Consider the following 22,132-nt stretch of genomic DNA (forward strand, 5'->3'; position numbering starts at 1 on the left):
AAGAGATGGGAATACCAGACCACCTGACCTGCCTCTTGAGAAACCTCTATGCAGGTCAGGAAGCAACAGTTAGAACTGGACATGGAACAATAGACTGGTTCCAAATAGGAAAAGGAGTACGTCAAGGTTATATATTGTCACCCTGCTTATTTAACTTATATGCAGAGTACATCATGAGAAATGCTGGGCTGGAAGAAACACAAGCTGGAATCAAGATTGCTTGGAGAAATATAAATAACCTCAGATATGCAGATGACACCACCCTTATGGCAGAATGTGAAGAGGAATGAAAAAACCTCTTGATGAAAGTGAAAGTGGAGAGTGACAAAGTTGGCTTAAAGCTCAACATTCAGAAAACAAAGATCATGGCATCCGGTCCCATCACTTCATGGGAAATAGATGGGGAAACAGTGGAAACAGTCTGAGGCTTTACTTTTTGGGGCTCCAAAATCACTGCAGACGGTGACTGCAGCCATGAAATTAGAAGACACTTACTCCATGGAAGGAAAGTGATGACCAACCTAGATAGCATATTCAAAAGCAGAGACACTATTTTGCCAACAAACATCTGTCTAGTCAAGGCTATGGTTTTTCCTGTGGTCACGTATGAATGTGAGAGTTGGACTGTGAAGAAAGCTGAGTACCGAAGAGTTGATGCTTTTGAATTGTGGTGTTGGAGAAGACTCTTGAGAGTCCCTTGGACTGAAAGGAGATCCAACCAGTCCATTCAGAAGGAGATCAGTCCTGGGTGTTCCTTGGAAGGAATGATTCTAAAGCTGAAACTCTGGTACTCTGGCCACCTCATGTGAAGAGTTGACTCATTGGGAAAGACTCTGATACTGGGAGGGATTGGGGGCAGGAGAAGTGGACAACAGAGGATGAGATGGCTAGATGGCATCACTGACTTGATGAACGTGAGTTTGAGTGAACTCCGGGAGTTGGTGATGGACACAGGGAGGCTTGGCATACTGTGATTCATGGGTTTTCAAAGAGTCGGACATGACTGAGCAACTGAACTGAACTGAACTGAAGAGAAGCAGAAGATATCAAGAAGAGGTGGCAATAATACACAGAAGAACTATACAAAAACAAACAAACAAACAAACAAACTTCATGACCAATATAACCACAATGGTGTGACCATCCACCTAGAGCCAGACATCCTGAAATGTGAAGTCAAGTGGGCCTTAGGAAGCATCATTATGAACAAAGCTAGTGGAGGTGATGAAATTCCAGATGAACTATTTCAAATCCTAAAAGATAATGCTGTGAAAGTCCTGCACTCTATACACCAGCAAATTTGGAAATCTCAGCAGTGGCCTCAGGACTGGAAAAGGTCAGGTTTCATTCCAATCCCAAAGAAAGGCAATACGAAAAAAATGTTCAAACTATCTCACAATTGCACTCATCGCACATGCTAGCAAAATAAGGCTCAAAATTCTCCAAGTCAGGCTTCAAAAGTACGTGAAATGTGAACTTCCAGATGTTCAAGCTGGATTTAGAAAAGTCAAAAGAACCAGAGATCAAATTGCCAACACCCGCTGGATCATCAAAAATGCAAGAGTTCCAGAAAAACATCTACTTCTGCTTTCTTGACTACACCATAGCTTTTAACTGCATGGATCACAACAAACTGTGGAAAATTCTACAAGAGATGGGAATACCTGACCACCTTACCTGCCTCCTGAAAAATTTATATGCAGTTCAGGAATCAATAGTTAGAACTGGACATGAAACAACAGACTGGATGCAAATCAGGAAAGGAGTATGTCAAGGTTCTGTCTTGTCACCCTGCTTATTTAAATTATATCCAGACAACATCAAAACACCAGTCTGGATGAAGCCCAAATTAGAATCAAGATTGCTGGGAGAAATATCCACAACCTCAGATGTGCAGATGTCACCATGTTTATGGCAGAAAGTGAAGAAGAACTAAAGAGCCTCTTGGTAAAAGTGAAAGAAGAGAGTGTAAATGTTGGCTTAAAACTCAACATTCAGGAAACTAAGTTCATTGACTCCAGTCACATCATTTCATGGCAAATGGATGGGGAAATAATGGAAACAGTGACAGACTTTATTTTTGGGGGCTCCAAAATCACTGCAGATGGTGACTGCAGCCATGAAATTTAAAAAATGCTTGCTCCTTGTGGAAAAAAAAAAAAAAGCTATAACCAAACTAGATGGCAAAGGTTCGACTAGTCAAAGCTATAGTTTTTCCAGTAGTCATGTATGGTTGTGAGAGTTGGCCTATAAAGAAATGTGAATTAATGCTTTTGAACTCTGGTGTTGGAAAAGACTGTTGAGAGTTCCTTGGACTGCAAGATCAAACCAGTCAATTGTAAAGGAAATCAGTCCTTAGTATTCATTGGAAAGACTGATGCTGAAGCTGAAACTCCAATACTTGGGCCACCACAAGTGAAAATTTGACTCATTGGAAAAGACCCTGAAGCTGGGAAACAATGAAGGCAGAGAAGGTGATGACACAGAATTAGGTGGTTGGATGGCACCACCAACACAATGGACATGATTTTGAGAAAGCACTTGAAGTTGTTGAAAGACAGGGAAAGTGAGCATGCTGCAGTCCATGGGGTCACAAAGAGTTGGGCATGACTAAGCAACTGACCTGAACTGAACATATGTACCATGTAGGTCTGTGTACTAATTTACTAAGAAACTCTTTGGTGTTTCCACTGTTTCATCATTCAAGAGAAATGTTTCAGTAAATTTGTCTAAACCTATTTACTATGTTTAGTCAAAAACTATTTGTTTTATCTATTCAAAACTGTTTGTTTTATCTTTCTGTCTTGACCAAGCAGTTTCAACACAGGGCAGAATTAACATAATCTATATTTTTCCCCATTTTTCAGTCGGTAATCACTTCTGGGTTTTAATATATATTTGTCATGTGACTAACTAATGGGGCAGGCAAATAATCTTAGACCATCTTATCACATAAATCTACAGCCAGATAGCTGGCAAAAGAGACATCTTGGTTTTTGTATCTCTGAATTTTTCCCCAAATGGCGTCTGATCCAAGGAATTTGTCAGTAATTCAGTTCATGGCACAGAATTCTCTCTGCCCCTTCCTCTACTCCAAGTTTATTTTAAAACACAAATCATAATTTGCTATTCCTTCAATGTAGATGGACTCAAATACAAGGCATTCTGGTTCCTCAGTAGCATGGGCCATGAAGAAAGGATGGAAGATGGAGATAAAGTGACTAGATAACCAGTTCTCTTCATGAATATTGCTAGAGAGAAAGAAACTGAAGAAAAGCAGTACCTTGAAGGTCTGCATTCTCACTGTTGCTTTCCAATTAACTATTGACAGCCTTGGACAAGAACTTCTGAACCTCTGTTCCTCACCTGTGAAGTGGGGGTGATAAGACATACCTTATAGTGTTGTTTGAGGATTAAAATTAATGAGGGGTTTGGCATTATATTTAAGCTAGAAGTAGATGCATAAACATAAGATATTATTGTAGTTGTAATAGTAACTTTTGGGAAAGACATTAATCATCCCTAAAGTTTACTCGCACATGATTTATGACTCTTATTTGCATCATTACAGAACAGCCTCTTCATTAGATCTTTTGGTCCTGGTGTTCATTTTCCTTTTATTTATTTTTTGTCTAGGTGGATTAAGACATAAAATAGCTACTGGTCAATTGGTTTTTTATTTAAACATATTTAACAGAATGCTATCATGATGGCTTTAAATATATATAGCAACTGAGGCTGAGCTTCTACACTAGGCTTCATTCATTAGTTCAATCTTTGCTTCTTATTTTAATGAATTGGCTTTTCATAATGTAGTTACTTTGATAAACATATGCTGTCACCCATCTTCCACTGCTCAAATACTTTGAAGCTGTTAAATAGGATTTGATTATGTTTAGCTATGATTACATACCCTCTATCTGTTATTGGGCTTATCAGGTCATAATACAACAATTACTAAGCTTTTAAGCAAAACATGGACTTCCCTGGTGGCTCAGATGGTAAAGCATCTGTCTACGATGCAGGAGACCCGGGTTCGAGCCCTGGGTTGGGAAGATCCCTTGGAGAAGGAAATGGCAATCCACTCCAGTACTATTGACTGGAAAATCCCATGGACAGAGGAGCCTGGTAGGCTACAGTCCATGGGGACTCGCAAAGAGTCAAACACGACTGAGCGACTTCACATTCATGTTAAGCAAAACATTAGGAGGTAGCTCATAAAATGGAAGAACAAGCTTTCAAATCAAACAAAATTGGGCTCTATTTCTAACTCCACAATTTGTAGTTGTCATTACTTAGAGCAAGTTGCTTAACCTCTCTGTGCCTGTTTTCTCTTTGGTAAAACTGGATAAGTAATATACATCTCTCAGGTGAGAACTACCCATAATATATGTTAAGTGTATGAGTACATCCTACATTGCTTCAGTTGTCTGACACTTTGCAGTCCTGTAGACTGCAGCTTACCAGGCTCCTCTGTACATGGGATTCTCAAGGCAAGAATACTGGAGTGGGTTGCCATGCCCTCCTTCAGGGGATCTTACTGACCCAGGGATTGAACCTACATCTCTTGTGTCTCATGCATTGGCAGGCAGGTTCTTTACCACCAGCACCAGTTGGAAAGCCCAAGGTTTAAGTACCTGTCACAATACCTAAACTAAGAGCAGGTACAATGTCATATTTTTCTACTCATTCATCCTTCAAGTTCTCTCTCTGCATATCATGTGTGATGTTTCTCTGTGTAGATAGGAATAATGCTTCTTTTCAAGAATTTACAATCTAGTAGAAAATATAGAAATATACCCAGTAATTTTCATGCAAAGCAGAATTGAATGGTTATAAAAGAGAGGTTCAAACCAAGTTCTATAGCATTACAGTTGAAGTGCATTAATACCTGAAATGAAATACTAAATTCCCTTCAAAAGCTACCAGGATTCTAACAAGTGGCAAGGCGAGAATATTCACTTACATAGTTAACCCAGAAGAGCTGATTCTACCACAGCACCATTAAGAATTCATTTGTGACCCTACTAAGAGATAATCACTTTGTCCTTTGTTTAAATTGTTTCATTTACTCCTTCCAGTGTCCCTATAAGGCTCAACTATACTATTTCACATATGAGGAAACAAAGGTTTGCTCAAGCTCACTCAGCTAGTGAGTAGGATAAAGGTTGGTTTGGAGCCCAGTTTAATCTAATGCCAGAAATCATGGTATCATTATTCAGGGTTCAATGAAACAAGGAAGGCTCCTTGGAGAAGGAAGTCAACATGGCACTGTAGAGAGAAAGGGATGAAGGTGTTTCTAAGGAGGGTCTAGGACATGGTCCTGAAAGTAGTCATGGGATGTTTGAGTTGCAGGAGCCCTTTGAAGTCTTTCCTGTTCCTTCATTCTACATTCAGGGGTCTGACAGCCTGAGGAGGGAGATGGCTTGCCCAGGGTGACATAGCACACTAAGTGACAAGTGTGAAACTTGAACCCAGGGCTACAAGTTCTGAGTTCACTTCTACGACCTATATTCCTTTAACTAAAAGAAAAATCTTAAGTTCCTGCACTCCTTACAATAGCTAAGACACAGAAACAACCTAATTGTCCATCAACAGATGAACGGATAAAAATGACATGGCACATATATATAATGGAATACTACTCAGCCATAAAAAAGAATGAAATAATGCCATCTGCAGCAATATGGGTGGGCCTAGAGATTATCATACTTAGTGAAGTAAATCAGACAGAGGAAGACAAATATCATGTAATATGACTTATATGTGGAATCTAAAATTTGAAACAGATGAACTAATCTATGAAACTGGAAGACTCACAGATGTAGAGAACAGATGTATGGTTGCCAAGGGGCAGGGGAGGGTGGAGGGATGGATTGGAAGTTTGGGATTAGCAGATACAAACTATTACACATAGAAGATAAACAACACGGCCTGCTGTATAGCACAGGGAACTATATTCAATATCATATAATAAACCAAATAGAAAAAATATGAAAAAGAATGTACACACACACACACACACACACACACATATAACTGTGTCACTTTGCTGTACAGGAGAAATAAATATGCTGTAAATCAACTATACTTTAATAAAATAATTTTTTAAAAAGAAAAAAAAGAATTAATTTGTGTCTAGTAATCTGAGGTGGTGACACCACAATGCTGATAATTCCCAGACACAGGCCTCCAGCTACTTATGGGGTATGGAATAATTTCTTTAAGTTCTTGATCACAGATACTTGCCCTAATATGAGTCAGAGAGGCACTTCCCGGGTGGCTCAGTGGTAAATAATTTTCCTGCCAATGCAGGAAATGTGCGTTCATTCCCTAGATTGGGAAGATTCCCTGGAGAAGGAAATGGCAATCCACTCCAGTAGGCCTGGGAAATCCCATGCAAAGAGGAGCCTGGAAGGATACAGTCCATGGAGACCCAAAGAGTCAGACATGACTTAGTGACTGAGCACATATGCATGAGCCAGAGAGAGTTAGATTGGATCAGGCAATCCAAAGAGTCATATCAATATCCTCCTGGTGTAGTCAGTGAGAAAGTTTAGAAGTTGCAAGGAAAGGAGCTAAGAATCCACAGGGTGTTGTATTTAACAAACATTAGTTGAATATCTATTGTGTACAGGCACTGTACATTTCAATCAAAAATATATAGATGATATATTAATTGTGTCTTTGTATCTAAAGAAAAAAATTTAAGAATTCATTGTAATATTGTCATTTGATCACATGAACTGTTTTGAGTGGGAATTCAAAATTACATACACTTTATTAGCAGCATTAGACTAGTACAGTAAGCAAACCATGAATGGATTATACAGGGCTCAGTCTACCTCTACTATTTACTATGTATGTGATCCACTATACTATTACAGTGTAAAGAGAGAAACTATATTCTCAATAATTACATAATCAACACTATTCTTCCTAAAGTTCTTCAAGGTATGAATCTTGGTTATCATTTCCAGATATAGAAGCTAAAGATATATAAAGACAGGTAACTTGCCCAAAGACACATGTTACATAGCTGAGAGAGCCTGGACTTAAACCTTAAACCATAGTTTTTCCTCCTGACCAACATGTTATGTTGCTTCCATGGGAAGTGGATACTACCCCTTGCCCCAGAAGTGGAGATAATATCTATGAAAGTGATGATGTGTTGGAAAACTGTATACAGATAATTATTACAAGTAGCCTTTAGTACATTGTTAGCATCAATATGACCAAGATACAAAGCTAGTTCAATTCAATCACTCAGTCGTGTCCTACTCTGTGTGACCCCTATGATAGCAGCACGCCAGGCGTCCTTGTCCATCACCAACTCCGGAAGTTTACTCAAACTCATGTCCATTGAATCGGTGATGCCATACAACCATCTCATCCTCTGTCGTCCCCTTCTCCTCCTGCCTTCAACCTTTCCCAGCATCAGGGTCTTTTCAAATGAGTCAATTCTTTGCAGCAGGTGGCCAAAGTATTGGAGTTTTAGCTTCAAAACCAGTCCTTCCAATAAATATTCAGGACTGATTTTCTTTAAGATGAACTGGTTGGATCTCCTTGCAGTCCAAGGGACTCTCAAGAGTCTTCTCCAACACCACAGTTCAAAAGCATCAATCCTCAGCCATTAAAAAGAATACATTTGAATCAGTTCTAATGTGGTGGATGAAACTGGAGCCGATTATACAGAATGAAGTAAGCCAGAAAGAAAAAACACCAATACAGTATACTAACACATATATATGGAATTTAGAAAGATGGTAATGATAACCCTGTATGCGAGACAGCAAAAGAGACACAGATATAAAGAACAGAATTTTGGACTCTGTGGGAGAGGGAGAGGGTGGGATGATTTGGGAGAATAGCACTGAAACATGTATACTATCATGTAAGAAATGAATCGCTAGTCTATATTTGATACAGGATTCAGGATGCTTTGGGCTGGTGCACTGGGATGACCCAGAGAGATGATATGGGGAGGGTGGTGGGAGGGGGGTTCAGGGTTGGGAACTCATGTACACCTGTGGTGGATTCATGTCAATGTATGGCAAAACCAATACAGTATTGTAAAGTAAAAATAAATAAATAAATAAATAAAAAGCATCAATTCTTTGGCATTCAGCTTTCTTTATAGTCCAATTCTCACATCCATACATGACTACTGGAAAAACCATAGCCTTGACTAGACAGACCGTAGTCAGCAAAGTAATGTCTCTGCTTTTGAATATGCTATCTAGGTTGGTCATAAATTTCCTTCCAAGCAGTAAGCGTCTTTTAATTTCATGGTTTCAGTCACCACCTGCAGTGATTTTGGAGCCCCTAAAAGCAAAGTCTGCCACTGTTTCCCGTTTCCCCGTCTATTTGCCATGAAGTGATGGGACTGGATGCCATGATCTTAGTTTTCTTAATGTTGAGTTTTAAGTCAAATTTTTCACTCTCTGCTTTAACTTTCATTAAGAGATTCTTTAGTTCTTCTTCACTTTCTGCCATAAGGGTGGTGTTATCTGCATAGCTGAGGTTACTGATATTTCTCCTGGAAATCTTGATTCCAGCTTGAGCTTCATCCAGCCCAGCATGTCTCATGATGTACTCTGAATATAATTTAAATAATAGGGTGACAATATACCGCCTTGACCACTCCTTTTCTTATTTGGGCTGGAGCCAGTCTTTTTTTCTATGTCCAGTTCTAACTGTTGCTTCCTGACCTGCATACAGATTTCTCAAGAGGTAGGTCAGGTGATCGGGTATTCCCATATCTTTCTGAATTTTCCACAGTTTATTGTGATCCACACAGTCAAAGGCTTTGGCATAGTCAATAAAGCAGAAATAGATGCTTTTCTGGAACTCTCTTGCTTTTTCTATGATCCAACGGATGTTGGTAATTTGATCTCTGGTTCTTCTGCCTTTTCTAAATCTGGCTTGCATATCTGGAAGTTCATGGTTCACATATTGTTGAAGCCTGGTTTGGAGAATTTTGAGTATTACTTTGCTAGTGTGTGAGATGAGTGCAATTGTGCAGTAGTTTGATCATTCTTTGGCATTGCCTTTCTTTGGGATTGGAATGAAAACTGACCTTTTCCAGTCTTGTGGCCACTGCTAAGTTTTCCAAATTTGCTGTCGTATTGAGTGCAGCACTTTCAAAGTATCATTTTCACAGAGCTAGTAGAATATTTAAAATTGATCCACCTATTAATCTAACCTTTTCATAGTAACAGAATGAATTTAAAATCAAGTTTTTCACAACTTCATAGAGAAAACACATTTTTAAGTGAAAAAATTAAAATCTATTTTTGGAAAATTTAGGGAAAGTATTGTGTCTAGGGCAGAGAATAAACCAAAGTCAGATGTCAGGGCTCTAGTGGAGCAGCACATTAAGACAGGTCCCAGGCATCCACCTAGAATGAGCCCTTGTTTCTCACTCATTGGTCTGTACAAGCATGTGATTTACAATGGCTCCTCCCACGGCCAGCAAGTAAGGAAGCAGCTAAGTAAACTATTGACCAGGCTTTACTTAACAGGGCAAGGATAGAGCGGGCTGCTGCTGGTGTAGGCTGTGGGCCCATCAAAGGGAGGTGGGGCATATATCTTATGAGAAGAGTTGTGTCTAGAGAAGCCACCTATCTTCATCTTTCAGAGAGTTATCTCCCCCAGTATCACTTAAGGCTAAGAACCAGAGCCATTTTCTGGGATTCACAGGTAGAACACGAGAGGATCTACCATTCTAGGCACTTACAATGGAAAGTGACAAATGAGTCTGTAAATGGGGGTGTAAACTCTAACTCTGTATGGATTCCTAGTGTGTGAAATAGGCTTATAGAACCATTGAAAGTTAGGGCTAAGGGACCACCTCCTTAAGAAATTGTTAGCCAGATGGAAGTCAGGGGAGATGAGAGTGGGCAGAGCAGCTGGTTTCCCAGCAGGGGAAATACCATGTGCACACACTGACAGAGGGTTACAGCTGGGAGCGAGAAACCATGCAATGTATATTGGAGTGAGTGTTTCCTGCAAGGGCGTAATCAGAGCAAGATTTGTCTCTGGTGCATTGAAGCAGCTAATGGCAAATGTAATGAACCTGTTCCTTTAAGCTACAGGCTCTAATCTAATAGAAAAAAAAGGTGAATTACAAATAAATGCATTATAGTATTACAATAAGATAAATGTCTTTTATTAGAAAACTGTCTAATTGAGAACTAAATTATATAACAAATACTGCAAATGCCACTGAATGTCAGAGGAAAGGGGAAAAGAAGAGGGAAAACTAGATTTATTTAGTTATTCTTCAGTTGTATATTCTATGTAGGTAGGTTTTTCTTTCATCGAAGTGTTTCAGAGGAGGAAACTGAGACTCAGTCAGGTAAGTAACTTCCCCAGAATCACACAGATAATTAGCAATAGAGCCTGGAATTGGACCTGGATCTGTTCGTTTTTTAAGCCCCAGTAGAGTGGTCAGGGAAAATCTTCCAGGAGGAGGAAAAATGGGATTTCCTGGCAATTCTCCATGGTAGATTTTGATGGGAATCTTTTAAAACCAACATATTTTAAATGAAAACCTATCTAATTCCTATAACAGCCTCCTGTATTCTATTACACCAACATAAGCACCCAGCACAAGCTGCTCTTGCCCTCTGTTTGCAAATAGAAAAGGATACCTCAGGAAATTCTGTTGTCCCAGTAAAGTGACTCATTCTGAAATCTACCAGGCCTTTTATTCACTTTATTACCTTCTCTTTTCTTCTCTCTTCTTTTTAGTCTTTTCTTCCTTTGCATCTTGTCTTCTTCTTCCCTGCCTCAGGATGGAGAGCAGTACAGCATGAACTAGATGGACTTCAGCAATAACTCTTAGTGTGAATTTTAGCTTCTCTATTAGACCTTGAAAATATGACTTAACCTTGCTGAGTTCCAGCTCTTCTGTCTAATGTAGGTAATACAGTGTTTGGGTATCGTTTATGAAGACGAAATGTGATGTGCCTGGTAGTTACTCTTTGAGACAACACGGTTATAAAGCATTTCTATCACCCTGAAAAGTTCCTTTGTAGACCTTCCAGTCAGCGTCCCCAGTACGTAACCACTTTTCTGACTTCTATATTTTCATAGAATGAGTTCACCTTGGCACGAATACATTTGAAACAAGATAATTCTTTATTGCAGGGGCTGTCTCACACACTATAGGGTATTTGGCAGTGTCCCTAGGCTCTACCCACTTGACCCCAGTAGTAAACCACCTCCTCCTACCAGCTGTGAAAGCAAAAAAATGTCTTCAGACATTGCCAAATGTCCCTCAGTGAAGGGTTGGGATTCACCCTTGTTGAGAATCACCAATCTAAATTGGTGTTGTTTGTCCTGAAACTTAACATGAATAGAATTATATAGTAACAACAACAAAAAAAGACCAAATGTGAAAATACCTGGGTTTTTATCTATTAATAAGGACCTGTTTTGGTCTGTTAATAAGGACCAATTACTTAATCCATTAAACTTCCAAGGTATCACTAGTGGTAAAGAAATTCCTGCCCATACAGGAGATGTAAGAGATGTGGGTTCAATCCCTGAGTTGGGAAGAGCCCCTGGAGGAAGGCATGGCAACCTTCCCAGTATTCTTCCCTGGAGAATCCCATGGACAGAGCAGCCTGGGAGGCTGCAGTTCATAGGATTGCAAAGAGTAAGAAGCAAATGAAGTGACTTAGCACACATGCAATTCATTCACTAAGTGATCAAATATATATTGGTTGAGTACTCAGTGTGTTCAAGACATTGTTCTACATTTCAGGCACAGAACAATGAGAGAAGAAAACAATAGCTTTCATACTTCTCTAATGGGCCACTTGAATAAGTACTCATTTCCAAATAAGTTCTTTCTTGCTCTGCGGACATCTTCCTGTTCATCAGCATCTCTGAATTGGGAAGAAAGGGAAGAAATAAGAGTTTCCCATCAGCCAGTGAAGCAGCTCTGGGGGAAAAAAAAATTAAACAACAAATAACTGGGAGATTGTCAGCAAAACTGTATGTTCCAAACTATGTCACCCAGGATTCTTGATTGCAAAAAATAGAAAGAACTGGCTGTCTTAGCAAAAAGGATATTTGTTGGAAGGATATTAAAGGCAGGCTAGAGGAGAAGACATGGAACAAGAGATATCAAGCATTAGAACAACCACTTCTGGTCAGGAGGCCACCAAAGACTCTGAAACATCATTGTTGCCATCACTGTTTCACCATCACTAGGACAAGTTGACCTCTGTCATGTCACTATTTACTATTGTGAAATGCAGTCTCCTACTTCCTGACTATAGGGAATAATGCAAGAATCTGAGCCTCGGACTTCTAGAGAGAAAGACAGGCACCGGGACCTGATCTCCTGCCAAGACCATACACATGGGAGAAGAGAGAGATTCCTTCTTAGAGGACTTGGGTTTTAAATAATCAGAAAACCATCCTATGTCTATCGTGCATCCTGTTTCCGTGGAGAATGGAGAGATGAAAAAAGTAACCATGGTCTTTTCTTACCAGAAAATAATGGATCAATGCTTGAGATCATCAACACTATTTAAAAAAGAAGTACAGTTCAATGGACCATGATTTGAATTTTATTTACTTATTTATTTTAATTGGAGGCTAATTACTTTACAATATTGTAGTGTTTTGCCATACATTGACATGAATCAGCCATGGGTGTACATGTGCTCCCCATCTTGAACCCCCCTCCACTTCCTTCCACATCCCATACCTTAGGGTCATCCCAGTGCACCAGCCCCGAGCACCATGTCTCATGCATCGGACCTGGACTGGCAATCTGTTTCACATATGACAATATACATGTTTCAGTGCTATTCTCTCAAATCATGCCACCCTCACTCTCTCACACAGAGTCTAAAAGACTGTTCTATATATCTGTGTCTGTTTTGCTGTCTCACATATAGGGTTATAATTACCATCCTTCTAAATTCCATATATATGCATTAATATCCTAAAATGCCATTTTTCTTTCTGGCTTACTTCACTCAGTTTAATAGGCTCCAATTTCATCCACATCATTGCAACTACTTCAGATGTATTCTTTTAAATGGCTGAGTAATATTCCATTATGCATATGTACAACAGTTTTCTTATCCATTCGTCTGGTGATGGACATCTAGGTTGCTTCCATGTCCTGGCTATTATACAGTGCTGCATGATGAACACTGGGGTACACGTGTCTCTTTCTGTTCTGGTTTCCTCAGTGTGTATGCCCAGCAGTAGGATTGCTGGGTCATATGGCATTTTTATTCCAATTTTTTCAGGAATCTCCACACTGTTCTCCATAGTGGCTGTACTAGTTTGCATTCCCACCAACAGTGTAAGAGGGTTCCCTTTTCTCCACACCCTATCCAGTGTTTATTGCTTCTAGATTTTTGGGTAGCAGCCCTTCTGACTGGTGTGAAATGGTATCTCATTGTGGTTTTTGATTTGCATTTATTTGATAATGAGTGATGTTGAGCATCTTTTCATGTGTTTGTTAGCCATCTGTATGTCTTCTTTGGAGAAATGTCTGTTTGGTTCTTTGGCCCATTTTTTGATTGGGTCATTTATTTTTCTAGAATTGAGCTGAGGAAGTTGCTTGTATATTTTTGAGATTAATTCTTTGTCAGTCACTTCATTTGCTATTATTTTCTCCCATTCCAAAGGCTGTCTTTTCACCTTGCTTATAGTTTCCTTGTTGTGCAAAAACTTTTAACTTTAATTAAGTCCCATTTGTTTATTTTTGCTTTTATTTCCAGTACTCTGGGAAGTGAGTCATAGAGGATGCTGCTGTGATTTAAGTCAGAGAGTGTTTTGCCTATGTTTTCCTCTAGGAGTTTTATAGTTTCTGGTTTTACATTTAGAACTTTAATCCATTTTGAGTTTATTTTTGTGTATGGTATTAAAAAGTGTTCTAGTTCCATTCTTTTACAAGTGGTTGACCAGTTTTTCCAGCACCACTTGTTAAAGAGATTGTCTTTTTTCCATCATATATTCTTGTCTCTTTTGTCAAAAACAAGGTGTCCATAGGTGTGTGGATTTATCTCTGGGCTTTCTATTTTGTTCCACTGCTCTATATTTCTGTCTTTGTGCCAGTATCATACTGTCTTGGAGACTGTAGCTTTGTAGAATAGCCTGAAGTCAGGCAGGTTGATTCCTCCAGTTCCATTCTTCTTTCTCAAGATTGCTTTGGCTATTAGAGACTTTTTGTATTTCCATACAAATTGTGAAATTATTTGTTCTAGTTCTCTGAGAAATACTGTTGGTAGCTTGATAAGGATTGCGTTGAATCTACAGATTGCTTTGGATTGTACACTCATTTTCATTATATTGATTCTTCCAATCCATGAACATGGTATATTTCTTCACCTATTTGTGTCCTCTTTGATTCTTTCATTGGTATTTTATAGTTTTATATATATAGGTCTTTTGTTTCTTTAGGTAGATATATTCATAAGTATTTTATTCTTTTCATTGTAATGGTGAATGGAATTGTTTCCTTAATTTCTCTTTCTCTTTTCTTAGTGTATAGGAATGCAAGGGATTTCTGTGTGTTTATTTTATATCCTGCAACTTTACTATATTTACTGTTAGCTCTAGTAATTTTCTGGTGGTGTCTCCAGGGGATTTCTATGTAGAGGATCATGTCATCTGCAAATAGAGAATTTTACTTCTTCTTTTCCAATATAAATTCTTTTATTTCTTTTTCTCCTCTGATGGCTGTAGACAAAACATCAAAAACTATTTTGAATAATAGTGGTGAGAGTTGCCACCCTTGTCTTCTTCCTGACTTTAGGAGAAATGCTTTCAATTTTTCACCATTGAGGATAACGTTTGCTGCGGATTTGTCATATATAGATTTCATTATGTTGAGGTATGTTCCTTCTATTCCTGCTTTCTGGAGGGTTTTTATCATAAATGGATGTTGAATTTTGTCAAAGGCTTTCTCTGCATCTATTGAGATAATCATATGGTTTTTATCTTTCAATTTGTTAATGTGTTGTATTACATTGATTGATTTGTGAATGTTGAATCCTTGCATCCCTGGGATAAAGCCTACTTGGTCATGGTGTATCTTTTTAATATGTTGTGGGATTTTGTTTGCTAGAATTTTGTTAAGGATTTTTGCATCTATATTCATCAGTAATATTGGCCTGTAGTTTCTTTCTTTTCTTTTTCTTTTTTTTTTTTTTTTTTTGCGTCTTTGTCAGGTTTTGGTATTAGGGTGATGGTGGCCTCATAGAATGAGTTTGGAAGTTTACCTTCCTCTGCAATTTTCTGGAAGAGTTTGAGTAGGATAGGTTTTAGCTCTTCTCTAAATTTTTGGTAGAATTTAGCTGTGAAGCCGTCTGGTCCTGGGCTTTTGTTTGCTGGAAGTTTTCTGATTACAGTTTCAATTTCTGTGCTTGTGATGAGTCTATGAACATTTTCTATTTCTTTCTGGTTCAGTTTTGAAAACATATACCTTTCTAAGAATTTGTCCATTTCTTCCAGGTTGTCCATTTTATTGGCAGATAGTTGCTGATAGTAGTTTCTCATCATCCTTTGTATTTGTGTGTTGTCTGTTGTGATTTCTCCATTTTCATTTCTAATTTTATTGATTTTATTCTTCTCCCTTTGTTTCTTGATGAGTCTGGCTAATGGTTTGTCAATTTTATTTATCTTGTCAAAGAACCAGCTCTTAGCTGTGTTGATTTTTGCTATGCTCTTTTTTGTTTCCTTTGCATTTATTTCTGCCATAGTTTTAAAGATTTCTTTCCTTCTACTAACACTGGTGTGCTTAATTGCTTCCTTTTCTAGGTGCTTTAGGTGTAGAGTTAGGTTATTTATTTGAATTTTTTTTGGTTTGTTTCTTGAGATAAGCCTGTATTGCTATGAACCTTAGCTTTATCACTGCTTTTACAGTGTCCCATATGTTTTGGGTTGTTGTGTTTTCATTTTCATTTGTTTCTATGCATATTTTGATTTCTTTTTTGATTTCTCCTGTGATTTGTTGGTTATTCAGAAGCATGTTTTTTAGCCTCCATATGTTGGAAATTTTAATTGTTTTTTCTCCTGTAATTTACATCTAATCTTATTGTATTGTGGTCAGAAAAGATGCTTGGAATGATTTCATTTTTTTTTTTTTTTAAATTTACCAAGGCTAGATTTATGACCCACAATGTGATCTATCCTGGAGAAGGTTCCATGTGCTCTTTAAAAAGGTGAAATTCATTTTGGGGTGTGAAATGTCCTATATATATAAATTAGGTCTAACTGGTCCATTGTATCATTTAAAGTTTGTGTTTCATTGTTAATTTTCTGTTTAGTTGATCTATCCATAGGTGTGAGTGGGGTATTCAAGTCTTCCACTATTATTGGGTTATTGTTAATTTCCCCTTTCATACTTGTTAGCATTTGCCTTACATATTGTGGTGCTCCTATGTTGGGTCCATACATATTTACAATTTTTATATCTTCTTGAATTGATCCTTTGATGTAGTGTCCTTCTTTGTCTCTTTTCACAGCCTTTATTTTAAAGTTTTTTTTTTTTTTCTGATATGAAAATTGCTACTCCTGCTTTCTTTTGGTCTCTATTTGCATGGAATATCTTTACCAGCCTTTCACTTTCATTCTATATATGTCCATTGTTTTGAGATGATTCTCTTGTAGACAGCATATATAAGGGTCTTGTTTTTGTATCCATTCAGCCAATCTTTGTCTTTTGGCTCGGGCATTCAACACATTTACAGTTAAGGTAATTATTGGTAAGTATGATTCCATTGCCATTTACTTTTTTGTTTTGGCTTCAAGTTTATACACCCTTTCTCTGTTTCCTGTCTAAAGAAGATCCTTTAGCAATTGTTGAAGAGCTGGCTTGGTGGTGCTGAATTCTCTCAGCTTTTGCTTGTCTGTAAAGCTTTTGATTTTTCCTTCCTATTTGAATGAGATCCTTGCTGGTTACAGTAATCTGGGCTGTAGGTTTTTCTCTTTCATCACTTTAAGTATGTCCTGCCATTCCCTTCTGGCCTGAAGAGTTTCTATTGAGAGATCAGCTGTTATCCTTATGGGAATCCCCTTGTGTGTTGTTTGTTGTTTTTCCCTTGCTGCTTTTAATATTTATTTTTTTGTGTGCTTGATCTTTGTTAATTTGATTAATATGTGTCTTGGAGTGTTTCACTTTGGGTTTATCCTGTTTGGGATTCTGAGTTTCCTGGACTTGGGTGACTATTTCCTTCCCCATTTTAGGGATGTTTTCAACTATTATCTCCTCAAGTATTTTCTCATGGCCTTTCTTTTTGTCTTCTTCTTTTGGGACTCCTATGATTTGAATGTTGGGGCATTTAACATTGTCCCAGAGGCCTCTGAGGTTGTCCTCATTTCTTTTCATTTTTTCTTTTTTTCTTTTTTCCTCTCTGCTTCATTTATTTTTACTGTTCTACCTTCTACTTCACTTATACTATCTTCTGACTCCATTATTCTACTGTTGGTTCTTTCCAGAGTGTTTTTATCTCATTTATTGCATCATTCATTATTGATTGACTCTTTTTTATTTATTCTAGTTCCTTGTTAAACATTTCTCGCATCTTTTCAATCCTTGTCTCCAGGCTATTTATCTGTAATTCCATTTTGTTTTCAAGATTTTTGACCATTGTTTCTATCATTATTCTGAATCATTATTCTGAGGTAGACCTATCTCTTCCTCTTTTGTTTGGTTTGGTGGGCATTTATCATTGTTCCTTTACCTGGTGAGTATTTCTCTGCCTTTTCATCTTGTTTAGATTGCTGTGTTTGGGATGGCCTTTCCGTATTCTGGCAGTTTGTGGTTCCTCTTTATTGAGGAGGTTCCTTGGTGTGGGTGGGGTTGGATAGGTGGCTTGTCAAAGTTTCCTGGTTAGGGAAGCTTGTGTTGGTGTTCTGGTGGGTAAAGCTGGATTTCTTTTCTCTGGAGTGCAATGAAGTGTCCAGTAGTGAGTTTTCAGATGTCTGTAGGTTTGGTATGACTTTGGGCAGCCTGTATATTGACGCTTAGGGCTATGTTCCTGCATTGCTGGAAAATTTATGTGGTATGTCTTGGTTGGAACTTGTTGGTTTTTGGGTAGTGCTTGGTTTCAGTGTAGGTATAAAGGCTTTTGGATGAGATCTTACCAATTAATTTTCCCTGGAGTCAGGAGTTCTCTGGTGTTCTCAGGTTTTGGACTTAAGCCTCCTGCCTCTGGTTTTCAGTTTTATTCTTATAGTAGCCTCAAGACTTCTCCATGTAACTCTGTGAACCTCTCCAGGTGTCCCTCACTGTGGACAAGGTTTACATCATTAACCTAGATGTTTTATCATTGGTGCTGGATAGATGGAGAAGAGAAGAGGGAAGAAGGAGATAGAGGTGACCAGAAGGAGAAAAGGGGGAATCAAAATGAGAGAGACAGATCCAGCCAGTATTCAGTTCCCTAAGTGTTCTCCTCAGCCCAGAACACACAAGAGATTCACAGAGTTGGGTAGAGAAGAGAAGGGAGAGGGAGGAGGTAGAGGCGACCTGGTGGAGAAAACAGAAAGTCAAAAGAGTGAGATAGCAATCAAGCCAGTAATCACACTCCCAAGTAAAAATGGGTACTAAAGATTGGATTCTTAAAGGTACAAACTTGATAACAAATACCAAAAAACAAAGATTAAAAATCTAGAGTAGAGGTTTGATTCTCAAAAATACAATATTAAAAAAAAAAAAAAAAAAACAACCAAAGTGACACGAATTATATATACATGAAGTTTGCTTTTAAAATAGGGTCTTTTTTTTTTTTTTTTTGCAAGGTAATAGTAGGTTATAAAACTGAAAATTAAAGGAGTAATAGAGGACTTAAAAAATACAACAAATTAAATTTGAAAAATGATAATAGTAAAAATATTTTTAGGAATTTCTCTGGAGCTGTTGCAGGCAGTGTGGGTTCAGTTCAGTTTCAGATAGTTCCTTGATCTGGCTTATACGTCTCAAGAGATATAGGCCCCTTCCAAAGTAGTTGGTACTAACTACAGAGTTTTAATCTGCTGCACCTGTCATTTCCAAAGTGGTTCCCTCTGTTTATTTTAGCTTCTTCTGTTTGCTGGTCTCTTCAGTGTCTAATTTCCACTCTGACACAAGGGGGAGAATGTGGCCACTTATTTTGGCTCACTTGTTCAGTCGTCCTGTGGGGAGGGAGGAACACTGCAAACAAATATCACTGGCATGTGTGGGGAGTGCTCTCAGTGTCTCAGCCACACTGGGTTTGCCCCTGCTCACAGCGTGTGTGCTTTCCCAGTCTACACTTCTCAGGCTCTAGGTTGCTCTGTTGGGGAACTGCCCTAGACGAGTCCTGTGTTGTGTGCACTTCCTACGTCTAAACTGCTCAGGTTCAGGTTCAGGTTCTTGAGTATTCCACAAAGGCACAGGCTCACTTGGGCCTGTGTTTTGTGCCCTTCTCAAGTCCGAGCAGCTCAAGTGACCAGGTGCTTGGCAAGCGCAGTCTCCCCAGGTGAGGAGTGAGTCTTAGCACCTCCTCGATCCCAGCTGCTCAGTTTCCTGGGTGGACGCAGTTGCGCCCATCTCAAGTGTGCCATGTGTCTCTTCTGGGGAGCTGATCTCTGTCTGCAACCCTTCCGGTGGATGTCAATGATCCAGAATCCCAAGAAATAGTGGTTAGCAACTGGAAGCCCGTTAGCAGTTTGGTAGGGAATGCCATCTCTGGGGCTGAGTTTGCCCCTTGCCTTCTGGCTCTGACTGTCGCCCGCCTGCCTCCCTGCCTCCAGTGGGGGATGGGCCAGTCTGTAGCCGGCTAGCTCTCCTATGGTATCCACTCAGTCCTTTGTTCTGTGAGCAGGCCTGGCAGTGCTCCAGGTTAGGGCTTTTTGCAGGACAGTTCTCTCTCTCTCTCTCTCTCTTTTTTTTTTTTTTTTCTTTTCCTCTCTCTCTCTGGCTATCCCACAGTTTGGGTTGCTATCTCAGGTTAGTTCCCTCAGATTGCCTTCAGGGCATCCAGGCCCAGTCCTTACCCTAAGCAACGCAGCCCACGCCTTCCTGTTAGCCCTCACTTGCTGGTGGCAGATGCGAGCATCTGGGCTTCTTTTCTGCTGGGAGTTGCCGTTAGGTGCATAATCTGTGGGTTTTATTTATTTATTTTTCCTCCTGGTCATGTTGCCCTCTGAAATTCCAAAACTCCCCACAGATCTGCTGGTGAGAGTTTCCTGGTGTTTGGAAACTACTCTATTAAGACTCCCTTCCTGGGATGGATCTCCATCCATACCTCTTTTGTCTCTCTTTTCATCTTTTATATTTTGTTCTACCCCCTTTCAAAGACAATGGGCTGCCTTTCTGGGTGCCTGATGTCCTCTGCCAGCACTCAGAAGTTGTTTTGTGGAATTTGCTCAGCGTTCAAGTGTTTTTTTCAATGAATTTGTGGGGGAGAAAGTGATCTCCCTGTCCTATTCCTCCACCTTCTTAGGACTGCCCCCCATGAATTGAATTTAACTGAGAAGGTATTTTCTCCAAAAAAGATTCTGAGTATCAGTCCTCCTCAACAGAGAGACTTCACTTCTGGGCAGACTTGTCATCTGTAATTAAAACATCCAGGTGCTTGTGTTATGATTGGTAGGCCAATATTTTCAGGCAGCTGTTTTAATGCTGCTTAGCATCTAAACAGAGAAAATTATTTCCACTCTTGCCATATGTCAAAAGAGTGGTAATTTCCAAAGGCCAAGAATGAGTTAGTAATGCATTCTTTGGAACAATCCAAGTGACAGTGGGACAAGCATCTTTTCAAATTGTCTTCAGGAATTTAATAAATGTTAACTTTTCCATCTTAAATTGGGTACTGAGAAAAAAATATTAAGAAACACAGTCTGGTTGAGGAAAGAGGCTGACTTAAAATTAATAATTTGGAACATCAAAAGATAGTGCACAAATAAGTTTCCTTCCAGGGCACAATTATATGGTTTGAAATCAGGCAAATCTCACTCAAATCCCAGTCCTCTCACTTGGTAGCTATAAAATTTGGAGAATGTATTCTATGCCCCAGTTTTCTCACCTGCAAAACAGGAGTAATAACAATAGTTACATCACTGTTATATAACCATATCATTATATAATATCTATTTCATGTAATAGAAGAAATGGAACTGAAGTACAGAAATTGTTGAGGATAATACCTTGCATATAGTAAGAAGCCAAAAATGTTATATATCATTACTGCTATAAGATCAAAAGTCTACATGGCACAGGAATGAAAGTAGGACTTAAAGAGGAGAAAAGAAAGAAGGCACACAGATGGAATGATGGATACAAGCCATCTCTATCAAACACTGGGTTCTACTGGCTGCAAGATGCCATGGATACAGAGATGAATGTTCCACTTTCAAGATGCTCACATCCAGTGGAAGAAATATATAAAGCAAAGAGAAAATTTGTTGGAAGGATATTTGTAGCTTTCCATTGGGCTTAATATAAGTTGTTGTTTAGTCGCTCAGTCATGTTCGACTCTTTGTGACCACAGGCTTCCTTCTCCTTTGTTATCTCATGGAGTTTGCTCAAACTCATGTCCATTGAGTCGGTGATGCCATCCAACCATCTCTTCCTCTGTCACCCCCTTCTCATCCTGCCCTCAATCTTTCCCAGCATCAGGGTCTTTTCCAATGAGTTGTCTCTTCATATCAGATGACCAAAGTATTGGAGCTTCATCATCAGTCCTTCAGATGAACATTCAGTGTTGATTTCCTATAGGATTGACTGGCTTAACCTCCTAGCTGTCCAAGGGACTCTCAAGAGTCTTTATGGTCCAACATTCACATCCATACATGACTACGGCAAAAATCATATTTTTGAACTAGGCAAACCTTTGTCAGCAAAGTAATGTCTCTGCCTTTTAATACACTGTCTAGGCTTGTCATACCTTTTCTTCCAAGGAGCAAGCTTCTTTTAATTTCAAGGCTTCAGTCATCATCTGCAGTGGTTTTGGAGCTACCAAAAATAAGTTTGCCACTGTTTCCACTGTTTCCCCGTCTATTTGCCATGAAGTGATGGGAACGGATGCCATGATCTCAGTTTTCTGAATGCTGAACTTTAAGACAACTTTTTCATTCTGTTCTTTCACTTTCATTCAGAGGTTCTTTAGTTCTTCTTCACCCTTGGCCATTA

The 22,132-nt window shown here is 39.0% G+C and overlaps 1 protein-coding gene and 1 non-coding gene across 4 annotated transcripts in view; both read left to right on the top strand.

Moving 5' to 3' along the window:
• The window catches only part of CA10 (carbonic anhydrase 10), an 850,317-nt gene that overhangs the window by 574,833 nt on the left and 253,352 nt on the right, over window positions 1-22,132 (top strand). The gene's annotated exons all lie outside the window — the stretch shown is intronic.
• On the top strand, window positions 3,984-4,055 carry TRNAR-ACG. The gene has a single exon. It is a non-coding gene; the product is annotated as a tRNA-Arg (tRNA).

This window comes from Oryx dammah, unplaced genomic scaffold (genome assembly GCF_014754425.2).
Source record: "Oryx dammah isolate SB20612 unplaced genomic scaffold, SCBI_Odam_1.1 HiC_scaffold_8, whole genome shotgun sequence".
Taxonomy (NCBI): domain Eukaryota; kingdom Metazoa; phylum Chordata; class Mammalia; order Artiodactyla; family Bovidae; genus Oryx; species Oryx dammah.